The sequence below is a fragment of the Cupressus sempervirens genome, chromosome 4, assembly GCF_028749045.1.
Source record: "Cupressus sempervirens isolate cs-2001-9-10 chromosome 4, ASM2874904v1, whole genome shotgun sequence".
NCBI lineage: Eukaryota > Viridiplantae > Streptophyta > Pinopsida > Cupressales > Cupressaceae > Cupressus > Cupressus sempervirens.
The window spans coordinates 919369715-919393094 of NC_143121.1; positions in this window are offsets into that span (position 1 = coordinate 919369715).

The following is a 23380-nucleotide window of genomic DNA, read 5'->3' on the forward strand; positions in this document are numbered from 1 at the left end:
TATGGTTAGGATTTTTAAAAGGAATAGAGTTGTGATTAGAGTGAGTAATGACATTATGGTTAGTACTATGGTTAGGATTAGGACTTTTATTAGGCTTGAAATAAAGGTTAGGAAATAGGATTAGTATTATTATTAAGGTTAGACTTTGAACAATGCTTTATGTTTTGTGTTGCCATTTTCATTAGCGTTAGGGTTAGGATAAATGTTTAAGTTCATGTTATGGTAAGGGCTAGAGTGATTGGTTAGGTTAGGCTTAACATTAAAGTATAGCATTATGTGTGAGATTATAGTTAAGTTCTAGGTTATGCATCATGGTCACATTTTAGGTTTGGGGTATAGTTAGGGTAAGGCTTAGAATTATTGTTAGGGTTGGGATTTAGGTTAGAAGTATGATTATGGTTAGGGTTAGAATTATGGTTAGACTTAGGGTTTGGGTCAGGGTTTAGATTATGGTTAGGGATACGATTTGGGATTATATTAAGGTTTGGGTTTAGAGTTAGGATTAGCATTTAGGTTTAAGCTTTAAGGCTAAGATTAGGGTTAAGATAAGGGATTACAATAAGGATAGTGTAATTGTTAAGGTTAGGGTTAAAACATTTGTTATAGTTAACATTTAGGGTTAGAGTTAGGATATGGTTAGGGCTACTATTTAGGATTGTGGTTAGGATAAGGGTTAGCATCATAGTTTAAGGTTAGTATACATCTTTCCTTTATACCATATCTTCAAAATAATTCCTTGAGTCAGTCTTGAGGCTTTCTCAATTAATTATACTAAGAGAACTAATTAATTACAATTACAATAACATTGTCGGCTCACAATATATACCAAACTTCACATGTGTGACTTCAGGACCTACACACTTGCTAACATCACCATCAAATTGTCATCTATCATTGGCTGACTGTGCATCACCAGATTATATCACAGTCAAAGGATAAATGCAAACATTAGAAATGGCTTCTAAAATGCTTTGTCATTGTACTATTCTCTATAAATTAGGTACAACTTTTGTACATCTTCGACTTACGTGTTGCGCATTAAACCTTTTCATCAGGACACTGTAATGAACATGTCCATGAATATGCATAACCAAACACTCAAAACCATATCCATACAACTAAGATCTATGTTTTCTACTATGTCAGTCTTCACAGACTTATTGCTATGTTGACATCAATAACAAACACAGTCATGAATGCAACATGTCAATACTCTTCAATGCTTAGGATACTCCCCCAATGTAGTATCATTAGCATTCATGCTAATAATCTCCCCCTTTTGCATTGATGGCAACATAGATGAAAAACATCTAAGTTCTAAGAATACCAAATAATACTCTGTTGTTGTTGTTCTCATCTTTTCAAATCCTCTTCATCAATCAAATATGAAATTCTCTGGAATACTGCTTTATTCTTCTTCTTCTTAGAATCAGCAACAGTTGTTCACACTAAACAACTCACTATACATCAGAATTCCTCATGCTGCATATCTCTCCCATAGAGATATTCCTCATTCTTCTTTACATGAATCTTTCTAAATCTCCCTAATAAAGTAGAGACTTACATACACTCTCTCCATACATACTTAGGAGATATTTTTCATGCATATTCTCCCCCATTGACATCAATGATAAAAGCCTCATTATGTCAATTAACTCCTCCAAGTCTTCAACCAGCTCAAGTGTCCAAAGACATTGTTAAAGACCAAATACCAAGAGTCCTTAATGACTCAGCTCATAATAGATACTCCCCCATAAGGAAGCATCAATATTCAGTCAAGTCTAACAATAGTGCTTTGTGCCATTGGACTGATGCAATCTCTGCATCTTCTACTCATAAATAGATAGGGGCATAACCCCAAGCATACCTGTCAAATACTCAAATGTATCTTTAGGTAAGGGCTTCATAAAGATATCTGCAATCTGATCTTTAGTACTCACATATTCCAATCTAATCTCCTTTTATGTTTCCTTCTCTCTCAAGACATGATACTTAATAGATATATGTTTAGTCCTAGAATGTAATACAAGATTCTTAGACATACTTACTATACTTATGTTATCACAGTATATGATGACATTTTTTGCAAACTCAATTATGATATCCTTCAACATCTGTTTCATTCACATCACTTAATTACAATTATTTGCTAATGCACATACTCTTCCTTAGTTGTACTTTGTGAAATACAATTGTGTTTCTTACTTAGCCAAGAAAAATGCTCCACCACTGGTACTCTTTCTATCATCCATACGACCTTCCTAGTTCGCATCAGTATATGCATGTATAGAGTGCAATCACTTGATCTATCATACCAAATTCCATAATCAGATGTTCCTTTCAAATATTTGAATATCCTCTTTACTACTGCATAATGATACTCCTTAGGATTAGCTTGAAGTCTAGCTACAATCCCAACTGCATTTTCTATATCTGGTCTGGTGTGAGTCAAATATTTCAAACCTCCAGTCATGGATTTGTACTTCTTTTTCTCAACTATAGTTGTCTCATCCTTGCTAGATAACTTGTGACCAATTATCATAGGTGTGCCAACAAGTTTACAACTTTTCAATCCAAATCTCTTCAACAAGTCTTTCAAGTACTTAGCTTGTGAAATGAAAACATCATCACTATTATGCATAATCTCCAATCTTAAGAAAAACTTCATTTTTCCTATCATGCTCATCTCAAACTCATTCTTCATCTCTTCAAAAAACTTATCACTCACTTCATCATTTCCTCCAAATATGATGTCATCAACAAATATTATTATTATCAAGAAACCATTCTCAATTTCTTTCAAATATAAGTTACCATCTGTCGTACCTTTAGCAAATCCAAGCTTTGCAAAATAGTTGTCCAACCTTTCACACTAGGTTCTAGGCGCTTTCTTCAAACCATATAGAACTTTCTTTAGTCTGCATACCATATCTTTGTTTTTTGTCAAAGGAAAACCTTCAAGTTGCTCAATATTTACCTCTTCTTCAAGTTCTCCATTTAGGAAAGCTAATTTAACATCCATCTGATATACTTTAAACTTCTTATTCTTTGCATAATCTAAGAACATTCTTATTGCTTCCATTCTAGCTACAGGGGCATATTTCTCCTCATAATCTATGCCTTCTTGCTATGAATATCCTTTGCATACAAGTCTAGCCTTATTTCTTACAACTTTGTCTTGCTCATTCATCTTGTCTGATATACTTCTACTAGTAGTTGTCAACTCAACTCTTTCTTCTTCTCTAGGCTCAAATCTATGTTCTTCAATCTAATTCTCATTTTGCAAATCATTGTTAGTCTCAATGATAACTTCCACATTTTCATGGTTAGTCTTAGGATCAACAATAGTTACCAAGGCTATCTCTTCTACTATTTCCTCTTGCTTAACCAATTTAGGCTCATTATCCTTATCATCACAATCATTCAAGAAACTTTCCATACTTGTTTTAAATTCTTCATCTTCATCTGAAAGTGAAATCTTTCTAGATTTTATTACTCTCTTAGAACATCTAGATGAAAAATGACCAAATCTTGACATGTCCAACAAACAAAAATTTTCATATCTTCTAGCTCTCTTTCCATAAGCAAATTACTACCTTCTTTGATCTTCATGTCTTCTTTGGATCTGGATCTATCTTTACTTGTACTTCTATTCTTTTGTATAGAACAAAAGGATTTTGGATCTAGAAAATTAATGCTCAGTTCTTTACACATTTATGATGTCTCACCAAGAAGCTTCATCTTTTGGGTGTCAAAATTTCCTCCATCTGACTTAAGACTATCCTTTTTGAAAAGATTCACCATCAATCTCCCAAATTTGTTAAGCTTATCCTTCAAGGACCTAATGCTCTGATACCAATTATTAGAATATATATTTACCAATATAACTAAGAGTGGGGGTGAATCAATTATATAAATAATATTACAATTATCAACCTTATTAAACTTTAACCATGTGAGCAATATAATCAGAAACCACAAGATACTCATGCACAATAACATTAGATATGTTAACTAGGGAAACCCTTGATTAAAGGGAAAACCCCAATGGGGATGGTACGCACAAGATGATGTACTAATATAAATATTCCTTGTTAGAGGATGGACCCTGTTAGGAGTCTATAACAACATCTAGTACATATCACTCCCAATTAGGATACTTTGAATCTTTGTTAGGAGATTCTAACCCTATTAGGAGTTGTGGAAGACAGTTGGACCCACTGCCCAAACAACTTCAAGGGCAAGATCAATGAACCCAACTCCTCAATTAGGCTTTCCTCCTCAATAGGAAAACATCTAGTATGCTCTTGAACTTTCTTTGCAAACAAGTTGGAGTCTATGTCCAGGCAATTTGTGATGGTTCTATGAAATAATATTCCACCTACAAGGGTCAATAAATCTGAATAATCAATCTCTAATAGATATCCCTTCCCCAATCATTTGATGGAGTTTTCTAAGTGATCACTAGAGTATGAGGAAAGATAAGCCCATCACGCATTTGATGGTGTGTAATTTCTACACTTCAATATTTGATTTATTGGAGTGAATGAGTGAAGAGCATTGTGAAAATATGTAGCTTCCTTATCCCTATTCACAAGGTTATCCATTTCTCGACACTTTATAGGCTTCCTACTATTGTGTAAGTCTTCCCCACTTTGAATCCCTCTAACATTCCTATTTCATATATGGACCCTAATCTTGTGCTTGGAAAAGGATTATCATGACTAGTTGAATCATCAGCATTTCTTGTTGATGAAAACCTATGGTAAGACTCCATCATTTGCAACTTCACATGGACAATCTAATCCCAAACTAGACTATAGTACAAATTGATTGGAAGGCTTCTTATTAATTGTAACTGACTCACTTAATTACAATTAATTGGAGGGCTTGAAGTCTCTCTGACAATAGAAGCAGCCTAGGCATTACAAGCAACATTTTTTTAATAATTTGACTAGTCATTGCAATTGTGAGAACCTGTTCTGACAACTAGTCATCACTTTTACAACACAACTATTGCAATTACGATGGCTAGTCCCAATGGATGAATGTCGCTTGCACAATGCAACTATCACATGGATGTCACAATTGTGATAGTGGAATGAAATCTTAAGACGTTGTAATTATGATGGCTTAATATCACAATTGCGACATTGTGAACATGAACTCTTGTTCCTCCCTTCTTCTAAGTTATAACAGTTATATTCTTCACAATTGTGATGGATGCCCTTTCTATCACAATTTACAACAACAAAAGTCTGATGCTCATCTAACAAAAGCCAATTCATGGCTTTGTGGCTTGGGTGATGGGTGTCCATCACAATTATGATGGCCTACCATCACAATTCAGGTCCAAATATAGTAGTGCAAGGGCTTAATCACCTGTTGTGTACTATAAGTTGAGTGGTTCTATCGAGCATTGACAGTTCAATCTTTTGGTGCAACAATAACCCCACTCTAACAAGTGGTATCAGAGCTTGGTCACAGGTTTGAATCCTTAGACCATTGGGTAATGCTGAGTAGGAGACTGTTAGAAATTTGTTCAACAATCCCCTTGAGATTTGTGACAAGGGCTTAACCATCTTCTGTGTGGTATAAGTTGAGTGGTTGTATCGTGCATTAATAGGTCAATCTTTTGGTAGAATGGCAACACCACTCTAACAACTAGTTTCATGGACAAGTAAGAAGCAAAATTACATTTGTCAATCAATAACTGAAGTTGAATATGTGGCAGGAGTAGTGAATTATTCAATTATTGAAATATCATATAGATCAAGAAATTGTTGAAAGGAATGAAGGAAAAGATCATTGATCTAGTTGTTATCTAATGTGATAATACTAGTGCTATAAGCATATCAAAGAATCATGTAATGCACACAAAGACCAACCATATTGTTATCAAGTATCATTACTTGAGAGAGCTAGCTCAAGACAAAGAAGTGAGATTGGAGTATGTAAACACTAAGGATAAAATAGCTGATATATTGACTAAAGATTTACCTAAGGATGCTCATAAATATCTAAGAGCTAAATTAGGGGTTATTTCCCTAGGCAAGGCTACTTGAGCTTAAATGATTCCTTGCATCAAATGTGTTGATCAGAATATCTTACAAGTTGATGTAGACAGTCCTACTTTAGGAGTTACCTAAAGTAGTAGTGGAGGAAGGACAAAATCATGTTATTAATCATACACAAATGATAGCTAATGAATTCAGTACTAACATGAAGATATCTATATGGAAAAGATGTATGAGATAGATAAAGTGTCTTTGGCATCATTGTCAAAGAGGAAGAAGATTCAAAATGTCAGTTACTATGAGAGATTGAATAAGAAAGAGGGAGATTGTTGGACATAGAGATAAGAATCATAATGAAACTAAGGATATTAATGAAGATCTGATACTATACACAAAGGGATTTTTCTCAATGTAGTACATGTTTTGGATTACATAGTAAATAGAGGTGTTGTCATCAATGCCAAAGAGGGAGATTGTTGATAATACAATTAGAACAATAGTTATGTTGTCATTAATATCAAACCATATTGGGGAGACAATTTTCTATATGATTTGAGTGTCATATCTAGATGATTTATGAAGAGGATTTGAGAAGTTGGTCATAGCAAAAGCACCTAGAGGAAAGTTGAGTTTTGAGGAGAAACTACAAATCGGCGCTTGATTAGTTAGACTTTGACAAGATAAAGTTATTGTTTCAATCATGTTATAAGTAAAGAAGACAGCTATGCTAAAGCCTTGAAGAAGTGATGAAAGATTGACCAAATGTATAGGCTTGACCGAGTAATAGAGCAAAAGATTAAGGAACTTCAAGTTTGTGCCTAGTGATGCTAGTGTCAACTAAGCCACAATATATGTCGCAAAGAAGTAGTGTTGATCAAGCATCAATATTAATTGAGTAACAATATAAGTGTCACAAAAAAAGTAGGGACCAAGTAACCCAATGATAACCGAGTGTCAACATATAGTGTTGGTTGAGGGACAACATTTTGACAGTTTATGAGGATATTGTGATTTCTAGCCGATAGAGTTGATTTCTTGGAATATGTAAAGTGTGTTGAAAATAAGGATGGATGGCCTAGAATATTTAAATCAAGGGAAACTATGTTAGTGCATTTCAATGCAAGGATTCAAAAAAAAATTTAAATAAGTTTCTAGAAGAGATAAAATGGTGGAAGGATTTGATGAATCTAACCTAACCCTAAGATATACGGTGGTGTTTAAGCAACAAAAATATCATAACCACCTATTTAAGGAGGGGCACACTACTACATTTGGACCCATTTTTCGATGGCAGGTCATTGCAATTGTGATGTATACAAATCACCCTAGCGATAGAACCATGAATTGGCTCTCGTTGGACAGTTGTCAGACTTTTTCTATCACTAGTTGTGATAGCAAGGGGATCCATCGTAATGGTCATGACTGACACTACCATAACTTGGAAGAAGGAAGGGACAAGAGTTCATGTTCATGACACCATGATTGTGACAATATGTCATCATAATTATGATAGTTTAAGCTTCCAATCAGCCATCACAATTGCAATGTAGATGTGAAAATTGCACTGTACAAGCAACGTTTATCCATCGGATCTTGCCATCATAGTTATGGCACTATTGCGATAGTTGTGCTATGCAAGTCATGGCTAGCCATTATAGTGGGTCGTCACAATTGTGATGGCTAGTCGAATTATTTATAAAAAAAAAAACCTTTTAACACCTTGGTTATTATTAACACACGAGTCTACACCCTTGCTTGAGGTATGACCCACAAGCGACCTAGTACAACATGGAAACAAACTCCAAGTGTGGGACTTGTGCTCTGAGGTTGAATCTCTGAAGAAGGTTGGGTTCCTCACCATTAGGGTGCACCTAAACTACAGCTTGATAGGAAAATGGAGAAGGAGAAATGGAATTAAATATGCATAAGGAGAAAAAAGGGTGATACACTAGATAGATTGTTGATCTACTTATTCCAATAACTACACTAAAATCCAATAGACCCTAAAAGACATACTACTATTTGTATTCTTTTAACCTTAACACAATAAAATAAGCCAAGAAATCAACATAACCATGCAAGGAATACACAAGATTCACTTAATTGATTAGTCAATTGCAATGAACATAATCATAAGGTGTTGCAATTGTCAAAATATATCCAAGAAAATGAGGCATATTAGATTGCACAAATTCAATTGGTTGAGAATGGATGAAACAACAATATTCTATATTGAATAAGAGGCAAAAACATTTACAGAGAATGAATCTACAAAATATTGGAGAAAAGAGATCCCCAGAATAACAACAAAACTTGCATTTATGGGGTGCAGGCATAACCCATATACAACCTTGAGTTCAAACTCCAACAATCACGAAGTTGAGTTGCAAAGGAGAGCAATAATTGAGAATCAAAAAGAAAATTTGATCATGAGGTACAATTGCATGCTAGAAGTGACAGGATGAGCCCAAAATAAATGCACCCAAATGCAAGAGATCTAATCACTAAAATTTGATCATTTCATGCATTGAAGAGGCATGGAGTGTAATGGTGTTGTGTCAATCAAGGCCCAAGAAGTAGTTGGGCATTGAAGAACTGACCCTAATGACGTGTCATGGAAAAAAAAATCCATTGGGAAGGATAACATGCAAAGTTGACCACAGGGGTGGGGGAGTCTAATTTTCTTGAAATTGAATGATGGTTGTTGATGAAGATCCTCCCCTTGAGAAGGACGGTTGAGATGTCATGGGAATCTCCTCAATGAGAGATTATGTCATAGTCATTGATGAAGATCATCTCTATTTCTAGCAGGTGGCTGAGATGCAACAAAGAGATTCCTCCCAATGAAGAAAATAGATAGCACAAAAGGTGGAGACCCTCGCCATGTGACGCAATTCCAAACTTCAGAGCCTCATGGAGACACTGTGGAGTAAGGAAATTCTAGAAAGGTGACACTTGGTAGCATCTCACACCCTTGCGAAATGAGAAGACCATCTTGTGAAAACCTGTGGACCATTGATGTGTTTTTCCATTTAATAAAACAGATGGAGATCTTTTAATCTTTTGTTGAATTTGCATCATCAATCTGCACAATGCATGTTGTGTTAAAAACAATCGTCGAAGATGGGACCCTCCACCATGTATCACAATTTTAGGCTTCGGGGCCTTGCCAAATCATTGTAGCATGAAGAAACTCTGGAATGGAGATGTGTGGCAGCATCTCATGCTTTCATGAAGATGGGCAAATAGCTTGTGAAAACATGAGAGTTGTCGGATCTTGTAGCCAGTTAGCCCAACCAAGAGCAAACTAAGCTAACTCGATCAAAAGTACAAATTTCAACTTGACAAAAGAACAACCGAGTCAACTCAGTTAAGAAGGAACTGAGCTAACATGAAATGTTAGCTGCTAACCTTAGTGTGATGACCCACTGCAAAGTAAATATCCCATTGAAGGTCTCTTATCAGATATCAGTGATGAGCTAAGTGGGGGGCAAAAATAGCCAACATTATTGGTGACTCAAAGGGGATGCTTGCCTACTGAGCATGGATCGCTAGCCTGAAGAAATCCATTGGGCATGGAGTCACTGAAGAGAATGACACATTGTCCTACTTATAACTTCACAAAAATTTGCAATCAAAAAAGAAGAAGAAAAAGCTCTAGGTAGCTCCAGACAACTCGAAAATGACTATGCACATGCACTTCTTGGAAAGAAACAAACCTACTCTAATATGTACATAAAACTCGTAGCCTCCTCTAGAAGCAAGGTTTAAGGAGAATCCCATCGATTCAAACTGGAAGAAATTCACCATCATGCCTAGATAGCTGAAAAGCATTGGCCTCTTTACAGTTGGTGATAATATATGTGTCACTCCACATAGCATCGAATTTGGAGTGCCTACGTAGTTTATCCCTATCAACATCCCACTTGAGGACAGGGTCTCCTTCCTTGAAGATTCTAACTATAGCCTTCTTGTCAAAGCTCCTTTTGACCTGCTGCTGATGTGCCTCAAGCGTATGCATAGTTGCTTGTCTTTTTTCTTCGAGTTCCATTACTTCAACCAACCTAATTGTCATAGCATCATTTTCAACTAGCTCTAATTGATGATCTAGTTCAAGAGAGGGGAACTCAAGTGAAATAGGAAGCCTTGCTTCCCATCTATAAACCAACATGAAGGGTGAGTTTTTCGTTGCTCTCTTAGGTGTAATTCGATTGGCCCAAAGGGAAATCCTCAAATTGTATGCCAACACCTCTAGTTTTCTTCAATTTTATTCTTTATTATTTTGATGAGGTTCTTTTGGAGGACTTAGCCAAGCCAGTCCCTTGGGGATAGTAATTTGAAGAAGTGCTCAAATATATTTCATGTTCAACATCGCAAGAGCAGATATGAGTTCCAACAAAAGACTTCGCATTATTTGATATGATAGTTAAAGGAACACCAAATGTGACCACTATTCCATCAAGGAACTCAACCACTGAAGCCTTTGTTGCATCTCTCAAAGCTATGCCTTTATCCATCTTGTGAAGTAATCGGTGGCTACCAAGATCCATTTGTGACCAAAACTAGAGGGTGGGTTTATGGGACCAATGAAATCCAAACTCCATTGAGCAAAAGGTTGATCATATTGAATAGGACGAAGAGGAAGGGCATCCAATCTTTGTTTTCCTGAGAAGAAGACATGTTTCTCACATTTCCTCACCCATTTATAAGAATCGTTGAATAGAGTTAGCAAATAATAACCAACCCTCATTATCTTCATTGATGTGATCCTAGCTGAGAAATGATCGCCAAAAAGACCATCATGGAATCCTTTTAATAGTCTATTGATCTTATTTGTATTGATACACCTCAATAAGACCCCATTAGGATCACTCCTGAATAATATTCCATCAATTAAGACATAAGGAATAGACTACAACCTAAACTGTATTTTCCTAGCTCTATTTAAGCCTTGTAGATATCTTGCTTCTACCAAGAAGGTAGTCATGTCATGAAATCAAAAATTTTGGTCTTCATTCTCTTATGGTTGCTCATCTTGTATTAAGAGGGCGACCTCCCTAGTTGTCTCAAAAGATGAGACCAATTGCTCACACAACCCTTTGCCTCTCACAGGCTTAGTGATCTTAATTTTAATGTCATACTCCATGACCCTGGTGATCCATCTAGCTCTCTTTTCATTGATATCATTTTTTTTAAAGGAATTTCTTTCTACTTGCATGTGGAACCAAGAGATGGACTTTGTCATGGGATAACAGATGCGTAAACTTTTTTAGAGCCCTTACAATAGCAAGAACTTGATTCTCTATATAGTTATATCTACTCGCATAATCTTTTAAGTCCTTCACTAAAGAAAGCAATGGACTGCTCCAAATTCTCTTCATTTAATTGTGTTAAAACAACTAATTACTTGATTATCCTCTAAGAGAATAGAGGATAAAATCCCTATCAAAGTTGGGATTGACCAGAGTGGGAGCTGACACAATTGATCTCTTGATTTCCTCAAAATTGGCCTTCCCTTCCTTGGTCCAAGTAAACATAATATTCTTCTTCAACATGGTTTTAAGAGGCTTTACCATAGAAGCAAGATTGGGGATGAACCTTTTCACAAAGTTGATCCTACCAGGAAAATTCTGCAATCCTTTCTTGTGGCTAGGAAGTGGGAGAGAGAGAATTGCTCCCACCCTTTTCGGATCTATCATTAGCCCATCTCTTGACACAATGTGTCCCAAGAGCTTTCGTTGATCAGTGGCAAACACACATTTTTTTGGATTTAGAGATACACCATACTCTCTACATTTGATGAACACCTACCTTAGATGATCAAAGTGATCTACTACATGCTTTGAATAGACAATTATATCATCAAGATATATTAGCTCAAAAATTTCCAACACACCCTTAAAAGCCATCCCTATTGCTTTTTTAAATGTAGCACCTGCATTGGTTAGTCCAAATGGCATTTTAAAATAGGTGTAAGTACCCCATTTAGTAGTGAAGGTTGACTTGTATCAGTTTGACTCCTGGACTAAAACTTGGTTACTAAGAAATAAAACATATCTAAACCACCAACCTTGGACATAATTTGTTCCACAGAAGGAAGGGGATGGTGATCATTAAGGGAATCCTTATTAAGGTCCCTAAAATCTACACATAATCTGATTTCTCCATTCTTCTTTCTAATGGGAACAAGATTGGCTACCAATGAAGAGTGCTTAATAGGACAAATAATACTGGCTTCTACAAGTTTGGACAAATCTTTTCTCATTAAGGGTTCAATATTGGGATTGACTGGTCTTTGCTTTGTCTAATAGGCTTTGCATCATGGTTTAAATCTACGGTGTGCTAAAATAAGCTTGGTTCAAAACCCTTTAAGTCTTCATATGTACAAGTAATAACATCACTGAACTCTTGACATAAAATAATGAAAACTTCTTGTTCGGCCTCAAAGCATACCTTTCCCAAGTTAAGAGTCTTTCCACCAGCAATGGTGATAGGTATGTAGTCATCCCTCCTCATAGTCAAAGCCTTTGCTTCTTGCTTGATCATCAGAATTAAATATACCCTCTAAAGTGACCAAACCTTTAGGCAACTTATTGGAATTGAGATTCACAATCTGATCTCCATACTGACTTTGTAGCATAGACTAACTTTTAGTAGAGAACTCTACTTCATTTTGTAGATAATTAAAAATTTGCAAATCATAATCAAAGACTTGCCAATTCATGCAGTTGTCTGGGATGGAAAACCTTATAGCTAGTCTACTCCATTGTTCCTTTACATCAACAACATGTTCTGGTATATCATAGTGAGCATCGATTGCTACAAGTCTATCAACATGTTTGTTTTTTATTTCTAGGAACACTTTGAATATTGAATGCTTGTATGACTTAAGAAGCTTGTTTTTTGTGACATTCTAATTTTTTTTTTGATTCCCAATCAACTCACTATCCTCAAATACTTTCAAGAGTTTTATACCTCTTTTTTGTGCAAGTTGGAGATCTTGAATCAAGGCTTCATACTCAACCACATTATTAGTGCACTGGAATTGAAGTCTATATGAAAAATAATATTTCTCCAAATTAGGGGAAATAAGCATTACACCAACACCTAAACCATTCTTATTCCTTGAGCCATCAAAGAACATATTCCACAATCCACTTGTATCTTCTTGTGCTTTCATGAGATTGGGAATAGGGGCACCCTTCTTGAATATACAATAAGTTCCAAGGCCCATCTGTTCAGCTTCTTATACTGGGTCAATTTGGAAAGTATTAGCCCATTCATCTAAAAGATAATCAAGAACCTTGGTTAAGAGAATAGCATGTTCATGACTTATGAATTCCTCATCTTCTTCATGGATTGCGAAATTCATATTTATGGGGCCAAGAATATAAGCCTCTATGTGATTAAGGGCCAATATTTCCACCTTTATGGAATCCTTTGTTCCATATCTAGTTCTAAAGAACATGTAGGACCAATCAAATGCAATATAGCCACCAATTCATGCAGTGAAGTCCCTAGATAGGAAAATAGAAGAGTGCGGAGGAAGATCAACAACTAATATGTCTTGTATAATAGTACAACCAGGACATGCATGTATTGCCATCTTTACACCTATTAACACTCCTATTGTTGGAATAAAACTACCATACAATTGAACAACTCCCTTAGACATTGGTTCATATTTAATACCAAGAAGATCAACTACACACTTTTGCATAATTGAGTTGCTAGCTTCGAAGTTTATCATACAATTGTGAACTAATTTATATCCTATAATCAAAGAGAAATAAAAGGGGGTAGTTTTTATTCCTCTTACTTTTCTTCTTCTTCCCTTATAGGTTGCACAAAGCTTGTTGCTCCATCCATGGTAGTTGGTCCATTATGCACTCTGTCTGTCTTTAATTCTTGTTGTAGTAATTCCAATTGAGATGGTATTGCAAGAACATCTCACATAGGAACACTGCTGTTGGTCCTCTTCATTTGATCTACAATGTTGAGAGGAGTGTGCGTTGACTTGGCTGGAACCTTAGTGACCACAGGGTCTAGTATATGAATGGGAGTAGTATGTGGCTCTTTAGGCTTCTTGTTATTCTGATTTTGCAATGGAACATCAATATTGTGTTGTACATTTGCACTTGTGGCATGTGGAATAGCCTTCAATGTTCCTTGATTCGATGAAGAGGATGGAACATCCTTTATAGCTCTCCTTTCTCTCCTAGTGTTATGAGCTATGCCATCATTACCATCATGATTTTACATGGTAGTAATCTTCAGGCTCACAATTCATGAGAGTGAAGTCCCCTTGCTATTGAGATTGGAAACTAGTAGTGGGCTAATTAGGATCATATTGTTGCCCTATTGTTTACTCTTGTGTAGCCAAGGCTTGAGAAGATTCTACTCTATGACATATACATTGTTCATATGAAAAGTTACAAGTTGAACAATATTCTTGTTCTTGAACCAAAATATTTTAAGAAATGTCCATCGTTACTGGATTTATACTTGCATTTGTAGGGCTTGCATTACCCATGAGTCTATTTTGGTTGTATGGAACTTGACCATGATTTGGCTGCCTATTCAATGAATTATTCTGATAATTGGGCTGAAATGGTCTACTACCTTGAGGTTGTTGTCTCTCCAAAGTCACCAATTTGTTGTTCATTTTTTGCACCACTGCATTTTCATCTTGAAATCTTTTATCCATATCAGAATTATGATACTTAATTTTATCTATATTTGAATTCAAATCATGAAGCTTTTTATCCATATTTTGCATCATAACCTACATCATGGCCTTACTTTCATCTATCCCATTCAAAGATGTAGAAGCTAAAGGAGTAGCAATAAGAAGTTGACTTATGGTCATAGTTGTGATGGGGGACATTATAGGTTGGTGCATAGGAATATCTGGGAATAGAGGTATTGGAGGCCTTGGAGCTATTTTTTGTCCTTGAATTAGAGTGTTATCTGCCCTTATAACAATTTCATATGCAGCTAGTAAAATGTCTCCTCCCATAGTTTGCAATGTGGTAGCAACATCACTATTAAAAGCTTTAAGATAATGCAAGAAAACATCACTAGGAGTAAGCTTTACTACAACAAGAATTCTATCCCATGTTTGGAATCTATAATTGAAATCTATCGTAAACTCATGAGGTGCTCTCTTGATTGTAGTCAGCTACTCTAAAAGTGATAGGTGGTCACTTTTATCTTCAAAATGTTTGCACAATCTTTCTCCTAACTCATCCCAATTATTGATAGAGTTATGTGGTAATCCTCTATACCATTATAAATATTTCCCTTTAATGGTGAAGCTAAAAGTCTAATAGCAACACCATCCTATGCAATACCATGTATATTACAAATATTTGAAACTTCCTGAATATGCTCTATGGAGGAAATAGAAGTTTCACCAATTAAATATGGTAGACTTTTAAGAGTAGATAATGTGATATCTTGTCTCTAGGGTAAGATGAGAGGACTCCCTCTATTGAAGGTAGAAAACACTTGATTTCTAGCCATGTGGAATAATGGTCTATTCAAATGAAATGATGGTGTCCTAGGCTATGACCTATCAACTGAAGGAGTAGAAAGAGATCGAGAAGGTGTATGTGCTACTTTTGAACTCCTAACTGGTGATAGAGAGAGTTTATTTCTTTTTCTTCTAGGATTTGAAAATGAAAGCTTAGTAAACTAAAAATTACCTCTAGAAGATACCTTGTTTGAACCTTAGGCATGCAATGATTCTGGTCTAAAAACCAAGATATAGAGATGGAGTTGCTAAGTGCTTGAATGTGAGCCTCTTGAAGGTTGAAATGCTAAGAGAAGCACCATCTTCTTAGCATTATAGTTGATGTCCTTATTTTGACACTAGTAAACTAGTATACTTCTAGTAAGCTTAAATGTAGTCCCATTGGGTGTGCCAAAAACTATTGACACAAAAGTATGTAGCCTTGCTTGAGGTATGACCCATAAGTGACCTTGTGTAACATGGAAATAACCTCCAGGTGTGGGATTTGTGCTCTGAGGTTGAATCTTTGTAGAAGGTTGGTTTCCTCACTATCAGGGTGCACCTAAACTACATCTTGAGAGGAAAAGGGAGAAGGAGAAGTGGAATTAAATATGCATAAGGGGAAAGGGGGGTGATACACTGGACAGATTATTGATCTACTTATTCCAATAATTTCACTAAAATCTAATAGACCCTACAAGACATACCCCTATCTGCATTCTTTCAACCTTATTACCATAAAATAAGCCAAGAAATCAACATAACCATGCAATGAATGCAACAAATTCACTTAACATATTAGTCAATTGAAATGAACACAATCATAAGGTGTTTCAATTGTCAAAATACATCCAAGAAAGTGAGGCATAGCAAATTGCACAAATTTAATTGGTTGAGAATGGATGAAGCAATAGTAATATCTATTGAATAGGAGGCAAACACATTAACAGAGAATAAATTTGTGAAAGATCAAAGAAAGGAGATCCCCAAAATAATAATAAAATTGCCTTTATGGGGTGCAAGCATAACCCATATATAACCTTGAGTTCAAACTCCAAAAATCATGGAGTTCAGGTGTAGAGGAGAGCAATAACCAAGAATCAGAAAGAAAATATGATCATGAGGTACAATTGCATGCTGAAAGTGACAGGATGAGACCAAAATTAATGCACCTAGCTGCAAGAGATCTAATTACTAAAATTTGATCATTTCATGCATTAAAAAGGCATGGAGTGCAATGGTGTTGTGACAATCAAGGCCCAAGAAAAAGTTAGGCATTGAAGAACTGACCCTGATGGTATTCCATGGACAAAAAAAATCTGTCGAGAAGGAAAACATAAAGAGTTGACCGTGGGGGGGAAGGGTGGGGGGCAAGAATCTAATTTTCCTGAGATTGAATGATGGTCATCAATGAAGATCCTCCCCTTGAGAAGGATGACTAAGATGTCATGGAAATCTCCTCAATGAGAGATTAAGTCACAATCATTGATAAAGTCATCTCTATTTTCAATGGGTTACTGAGATGTAGTGAAGAGATTCCTCCTAACGAAGGAAACATATAGCATAAAAGGTGGGGACCCTCAACACATGGCACAGTTCTAGACTTCAGAACCTTGTGAAGACACTGTGGAGTGAGGAAATGCTGGAAAGGTGACACTTGGAAACATATTGCACCCTTGCAAAACAAGAAAACCATCTCACAAAAACCTATGGGTCGTTGATGTGTTTTTTTGTTTGATAGAACAAACAATGATCTTTTAATCTTTTGTTGAATCTATGTCATTGATCTAGACAATGCATGTTGTGTTAAAAATAATTGCCAAAGATGGGACTATCCACCACGTGGTGCAATTTTAGACTTTGTGGCCTTGCTAAAACATTGTAGTGTAAAGAAAATCCATAATGGAGATGCATGGTAGCATCTTGCACTTTCACAAAGATGGGTAGATACCTCGCAAAAACATGAGAGCTGTCCAATCTTGTAGCTAGTTAACCTAACCAAGAGCAAACTGAGATAACATGGTCAACAAAATAAACTGCAGCTTGACAAAAGAACAACCAAGTCAACTCGATCAAGAAGAGACTGAGCTAACATGAAATGTTAGCTACTAACCTTAGCGCGATGACCCACTACAAAGAAAATAGCCCATCGAAGTTCTCTTTGATTGGATATTAGTGATGGGATGAATAGGGGGAAAAAATGGCCAACAATTGCTTCTTTTGTGAAAAAGGCTTAAAGCTCTAACCATCATATGCAAATAGAAGTAAAGTAGGTGAAGATCTCTGAGAATGACATGGAGCTTTTACTTGGATTTAAAGTGAGAATTCCTAAGCAAGTGAAGGTTGAGAAGACCTTGCCTCTATTCTATGATGGATATAATCACTGTTGTTTGTTGACAATAGAGTATACACTACCAAGAACATTCAGAATTGTTGAAATGAGGAGTGTTGAAGATGCTAAGTTTGGCCACATGCTTGATAAATGACCTTGCGACTCCTATGTTGACTAATATAGACCGAGTAATAAGGATTTTATCAATCTCCTCCAATATTGACATCCAAGGGAATACCATGACTTCAAGAACTATTACAAGTGGATGGACTCTTTGAGGATCAGTGGCAAGAATGGCTTTATGGATGGATAGGTAGAGAAGGTGGAAAGATGTTTTCTCAAAGTTTTGCCAAAATTTTGCAGCAATGTTCTTCTTTATGTACGCAAAAAATGGAGTGGAGAAGAGAATAAAGACTATATGGGAAGCTTTGATTAACTATGTGAACAACTCTTCATGATGTTTATAGACAACAAAGGACAAGGCAGTAATGGTTGTAGGGTGTTTTTGGATAGATCAACTCTCAAGTTTCTTTGTAATGGTTTTGAGCATATAATTACCATTAAAGCATTAGGCAAAGGTAAGGCAACACTTCCCTTGATCAATTATGGGAAAGAACTAAATGTCATGTGCTCAAGTTAATGCTCATGCTCCCAAAGAATTAATGGGAAGACAAAGTTCCTACCTATTAATGGATCTAAAAGTTTGATCTCATTAGGTGATAGAGTCAAAGTAGTCTTTATTGGTCCTTAAAAGTTAATTAAGCATAACATGTTGCAAATGGAAGGAGGTGTTCAACTTCTTACTATTAAGGATTCAATCTTTGCATTACATAGGTGGGTGGAAAATATAGTACCCACTGAACTAAAAACCCTTAAAAAAAATGTTGTCTTCACAAACTTCTTATTGGCTTGTGATAAATCTATGGTACTCAAATTTATGGAGCACTATCTAAAAACTAATAACCTACAAAGCATTCTATTTGAATTTAAAATCTTGATTTCAAAGTTCCAAATTATTACAACTACTAATCTCACAATGGATCCAATAGATCTTCTATCTTATCAGAAGATTACAAACATGTTTAGTCAAGTCTATAAGCACCAACAACTCAAGTTTCTTTAAAATGCAAATAAGAAATTGCCACTCTTTTTCCATCAAATCTTTAAGGACCAGGCATATATGTCACATGTTGGAGGTGTGAGAAAAGAGAAAAGAAAGGAAGAGGATGATGAGAAGCAACACAAAGATGCTAAGGATCAGTATTTAGAGGAAGTGAAGAGAAAGATGTTTAAGGGCAAAAAGGACACTTTAGTTTCATTGTCCTCATTCAATAATTTTATAAGGAAAAGTCATCAAAACATGAGATGCTAACTAATTCAATGTTAAAACATTATAAAGTTGCTTTAGCAATAATGTGCAAATTTTACCATTTATACATCTATACCTCAAAACACTATTCATGTGTCTTTTCTTTGATAAAATAATCATAAATGATTATCAAAGTCAATTTGAACCTCCTAAATTTCTAGATTAGTCCTAAACCCTATAGGTGATAAAGAGGCGTCATGGGCCCTTCCACACTTACATTAGAACACTCCATGACAAAACTACGATCCCAACATTTTATTGCAAACACTTCCCATGATTAATTTACAGTCCCAACCTTGACTAATTAAAAATCCTCATATGATAATACTCTTAACACTTAACAATCCAACTTACCCTTTGGACACCTAAATCTATATTGTGACATCTTCTATATCCTTAAGGATTCAAACCTACCCCAACTAACAACTCAACACAATCTTATAAATTAGTGAATTTGAACTATGTCTGCCCCACTTATTATTGACCCTTGTCTATATTGAATATTGTATCTTAAAGCCCTACCTTCCCACAACCATAAAGCAATCTTATTGTACCTTCTTTAATAGCTAACACACCCAACCCATTTCCACATTACACCTTTAGAGATGCACCAAATCAACCTACTACCCATTGTGACAACCATAGCTTAGTTCGCTAAGATAGTCACAACTTAAATTCAACCACAGTGCCCCTTTGCCTAAAAAACACATGGACAGTATTATAATTCCTCAACACTTTAACACTTCCATTATATACTATATAATACTTCCTCCAATTAATCTTACAATCATATTCATGCCTATGTCCTAGATGTCTTAATCTTAGATGGAAGACCTTTCTATTATCAAAAACATGTTATTTCCTTTACATGGTTTCCTACACATAATGTAAAGGCATAATATAGACATTTTGTCATCTTTTGACCAATAATGGGGATTTTACACACAAAAAACAAAAGGATTCTACTTTTTATGAGATTACTAAATACCTTAAGGAGGGCTTGACAATTTAAACAAAACTTAAATGCCTTAAAAACTATATGAAGTTAAATCAAACAAAAACCAAAATAAGCAGATGTAGATCTTCATTAAATCCTAAAGACAAAAGATGTACCCAAATGATTCCTTACATTCAAATATGGCCTACAACAATTAGTTATACTAGAAAAAAAAAGAATTTTTGCAAAGAACCAAAAATTTATTGATTATAAGCTCGATACATTGACTCTTGCCCTTATTTTGATTTCTCATATTTAACTTCTTTTGTATTCTCTACAATTCCTATGGGTTGTTGACTTGCACCATTCTTCAAAGGTTGGTTTATGTGAGATTGGCTTTTCGCATAGAGTTATTAATCCACTATCTTTTTAATCTTTTTAAATTTTGATATCTTATGAAAATTGATATTTTTTATTCATTTGGAAAAGTATTTTTAATAGAGTGAAGTTCATTGAAAATGCAACTTATTTGTAGCTAGCAGATTTAGAGGATGAGCTATAAAAATAGTGGGCTTCATTATAGTGCCCTATAAAGAATGGGGAATTTTTGGACTCACGAATAAGAAAGCCATGGAAGTTGTGTCTTTGATCTTAATGAGCATGACTACTTCAACTCTATACTTATATTGGATTGTGAATGCAAATTGGAAATCTTCTCTAGGTTACGTCATTTTACAAGAGGAATAAAGAGGTTTGTTTGAAAGTTGAAACTTAGCTAGATATAAGCATGACTCAAAATCTTGTCAATATTTGGAATCCTATAGTCCATTATCATTTTTTTTCTTCAAAATTTTAATTTGTTTTAAAATTATGAAAAGAAATGATGTGTATCTAGAGATAGTTTGTCTGTCCCATATCACATCAAATGATGAAATTATACATGAAAAAAGAAACCAAATAATACAACATTGATAAGTTGGTTATTATAGAGCATACATCTCTAAGAATTCCTACATCATCCATGAAAAAATACACTCTAGAACATGTACCTTGTAACACATGCCCTTTGGTGAAGTGGGCTATCTTAGCTATCTAGGGACTGCAAGATTATCAATGGAAAAAAACACACCTATTTCAACCTGAAATATGAAGAAAAAAATGTTCTTAAATGATATGTGTGAAAAAATATTCATATTCATGTGTATACGTGTGATGAAATATAACAAAAGAGGTTCCATGCTTGCAAAAGTGGCATCATTTTCCCATCTTTTGGTGCATGTCATTTTTCTGTCGCATCTAAAATAAGATTCTGCCACTCTAAATCAAGAATGCACGTGCAACTGCGTTCTATATGCACAAACAATAGGTGAAGCTGAAAAAAATGCACTAGGTTTAAATTTATTTAATAGGTATATTAAGTTTTTAAAATTATAGACCATCATGAACATTAGAACTCTAGTTGTTATGACCGAGAGAATGTGCTTAACAAGCTAGCACATAGAAAGTCGTGATGTCAAATGCAAACCTGTTACATTTGTCAGCTACACCTGATGTCAAATGCATATGAATTGAGATTACATATTGAACTATGGTCTCCTTCTACATTACTTGAAACCAAGAGATTCACATAGTTAGTTGTCATGCAATCATAGGTTAATGTTGAGTTTCACTTGGTTTCAAGAATAGTTTAATATTCTCTACTAATCAGGGCCAACCACGTGAAGGTGGGAGCTCATTTGGCCCCACCCCCTCCTCCGCCCCAACATCTAATTTTCCCATCAACATTTAAAATTAATTCATTCTATTAATAAAATGTAGCATTCATGAATTATCACATGATAACATTCATTAATATGTACGTTCCATTAGAACATTCACATTAACATTAAAACATAAGATTCATTAGAACATTCAATAGAACATAATTAAAACATCTAGACATAAACATCAATCATTATCAAATAAGTTACATATATGATAATCATTTCTTTTTTTCCTTTTTCTTTTTTGGTCCTTCCCTATATTTTTGTAGAGGCATATCCATGTCATCATCAACATTTCTTCTAAATCGTTGACGTGATCTCGCTGTACTTTGCAAAGGTGGGTCCTTTGTGATAACAAATAAAAAGGGTTAATTTTTTTATTTTTAAAATTGAGACTTTAAAGACTTTAAAGAACATTGTAGCATTCTTTACCTTGTCCAACCACATCATCTTGTCCAATAGCTTGAACCTCAACACGCACATCAGGAACAACCTCTACATCCCCTGCAATTGCAATACAAGATGTTTTCTTAATCCCAACACATATTATAGTTAAATTTGTATTACTACACCAAATTTAATTATAACTATTTACTTGTATTAATAATTTAGAAATAAAAAATTGAATAGAAAATTTATACCTTCAATACTACAATGCATTTTTGAATCGATGCCTCCATGGTGCTCGACTAGTGTATCAGGATTGGCAGGCTGTAATCCAATATAAATAATTAGTGCATTTATCAGCAATATATACATATAAATACAAGAAAAATACTAAGAAATGTTAATCATTCATTTTAATACATATAAATCTATTCACATTAAAGTTTTAAACAAATATATAATCATTGTTTCATTACTTAAAATAAATATGATGATCTATATTTTTGGAACTTAATATCAAATATAGTAATTGCTAAAGTATTCAATTTGAAATAAAAATCAGTTGACTTATTTACCTCATCAATAGATCTAGCAGAAGAACCTTGTGCACTCATTTCTCAGAGTCATTTAACCATGGTTGTATAGCCTTTTTGTAGGATAATTGTGTGTCCTCTTTTGAAGTTGTTTTTTAAAACTCCGAGGCCTAAATTTTTTCTTGGTATCATGAATTTTGTTTGTAATAAATTTCATCTACGACCAAATTTTTTACAATTTATAAATATTTTCATATAATTTTTCATTTACTTATACTTACAATTCATGCAACAAGTTTTGAATATCCACCCGAGCCAAGCTTATGCTACCTGTGCTTCTATTTTCTTGGGTCAGTTGCCTTTGATGTGTCAACAAACCTATGTGAATTTTGAAATATGTAAAATCACAAAATTATTAAGAGTAATTAGTACATAATTTCATTCTTAATATTATGACATACCTTCTTTCCTTGGGTGGTACTATTTCTTCACCATGTCTTGTGCTTTTCTTAGTGGCATTCTTTTTAA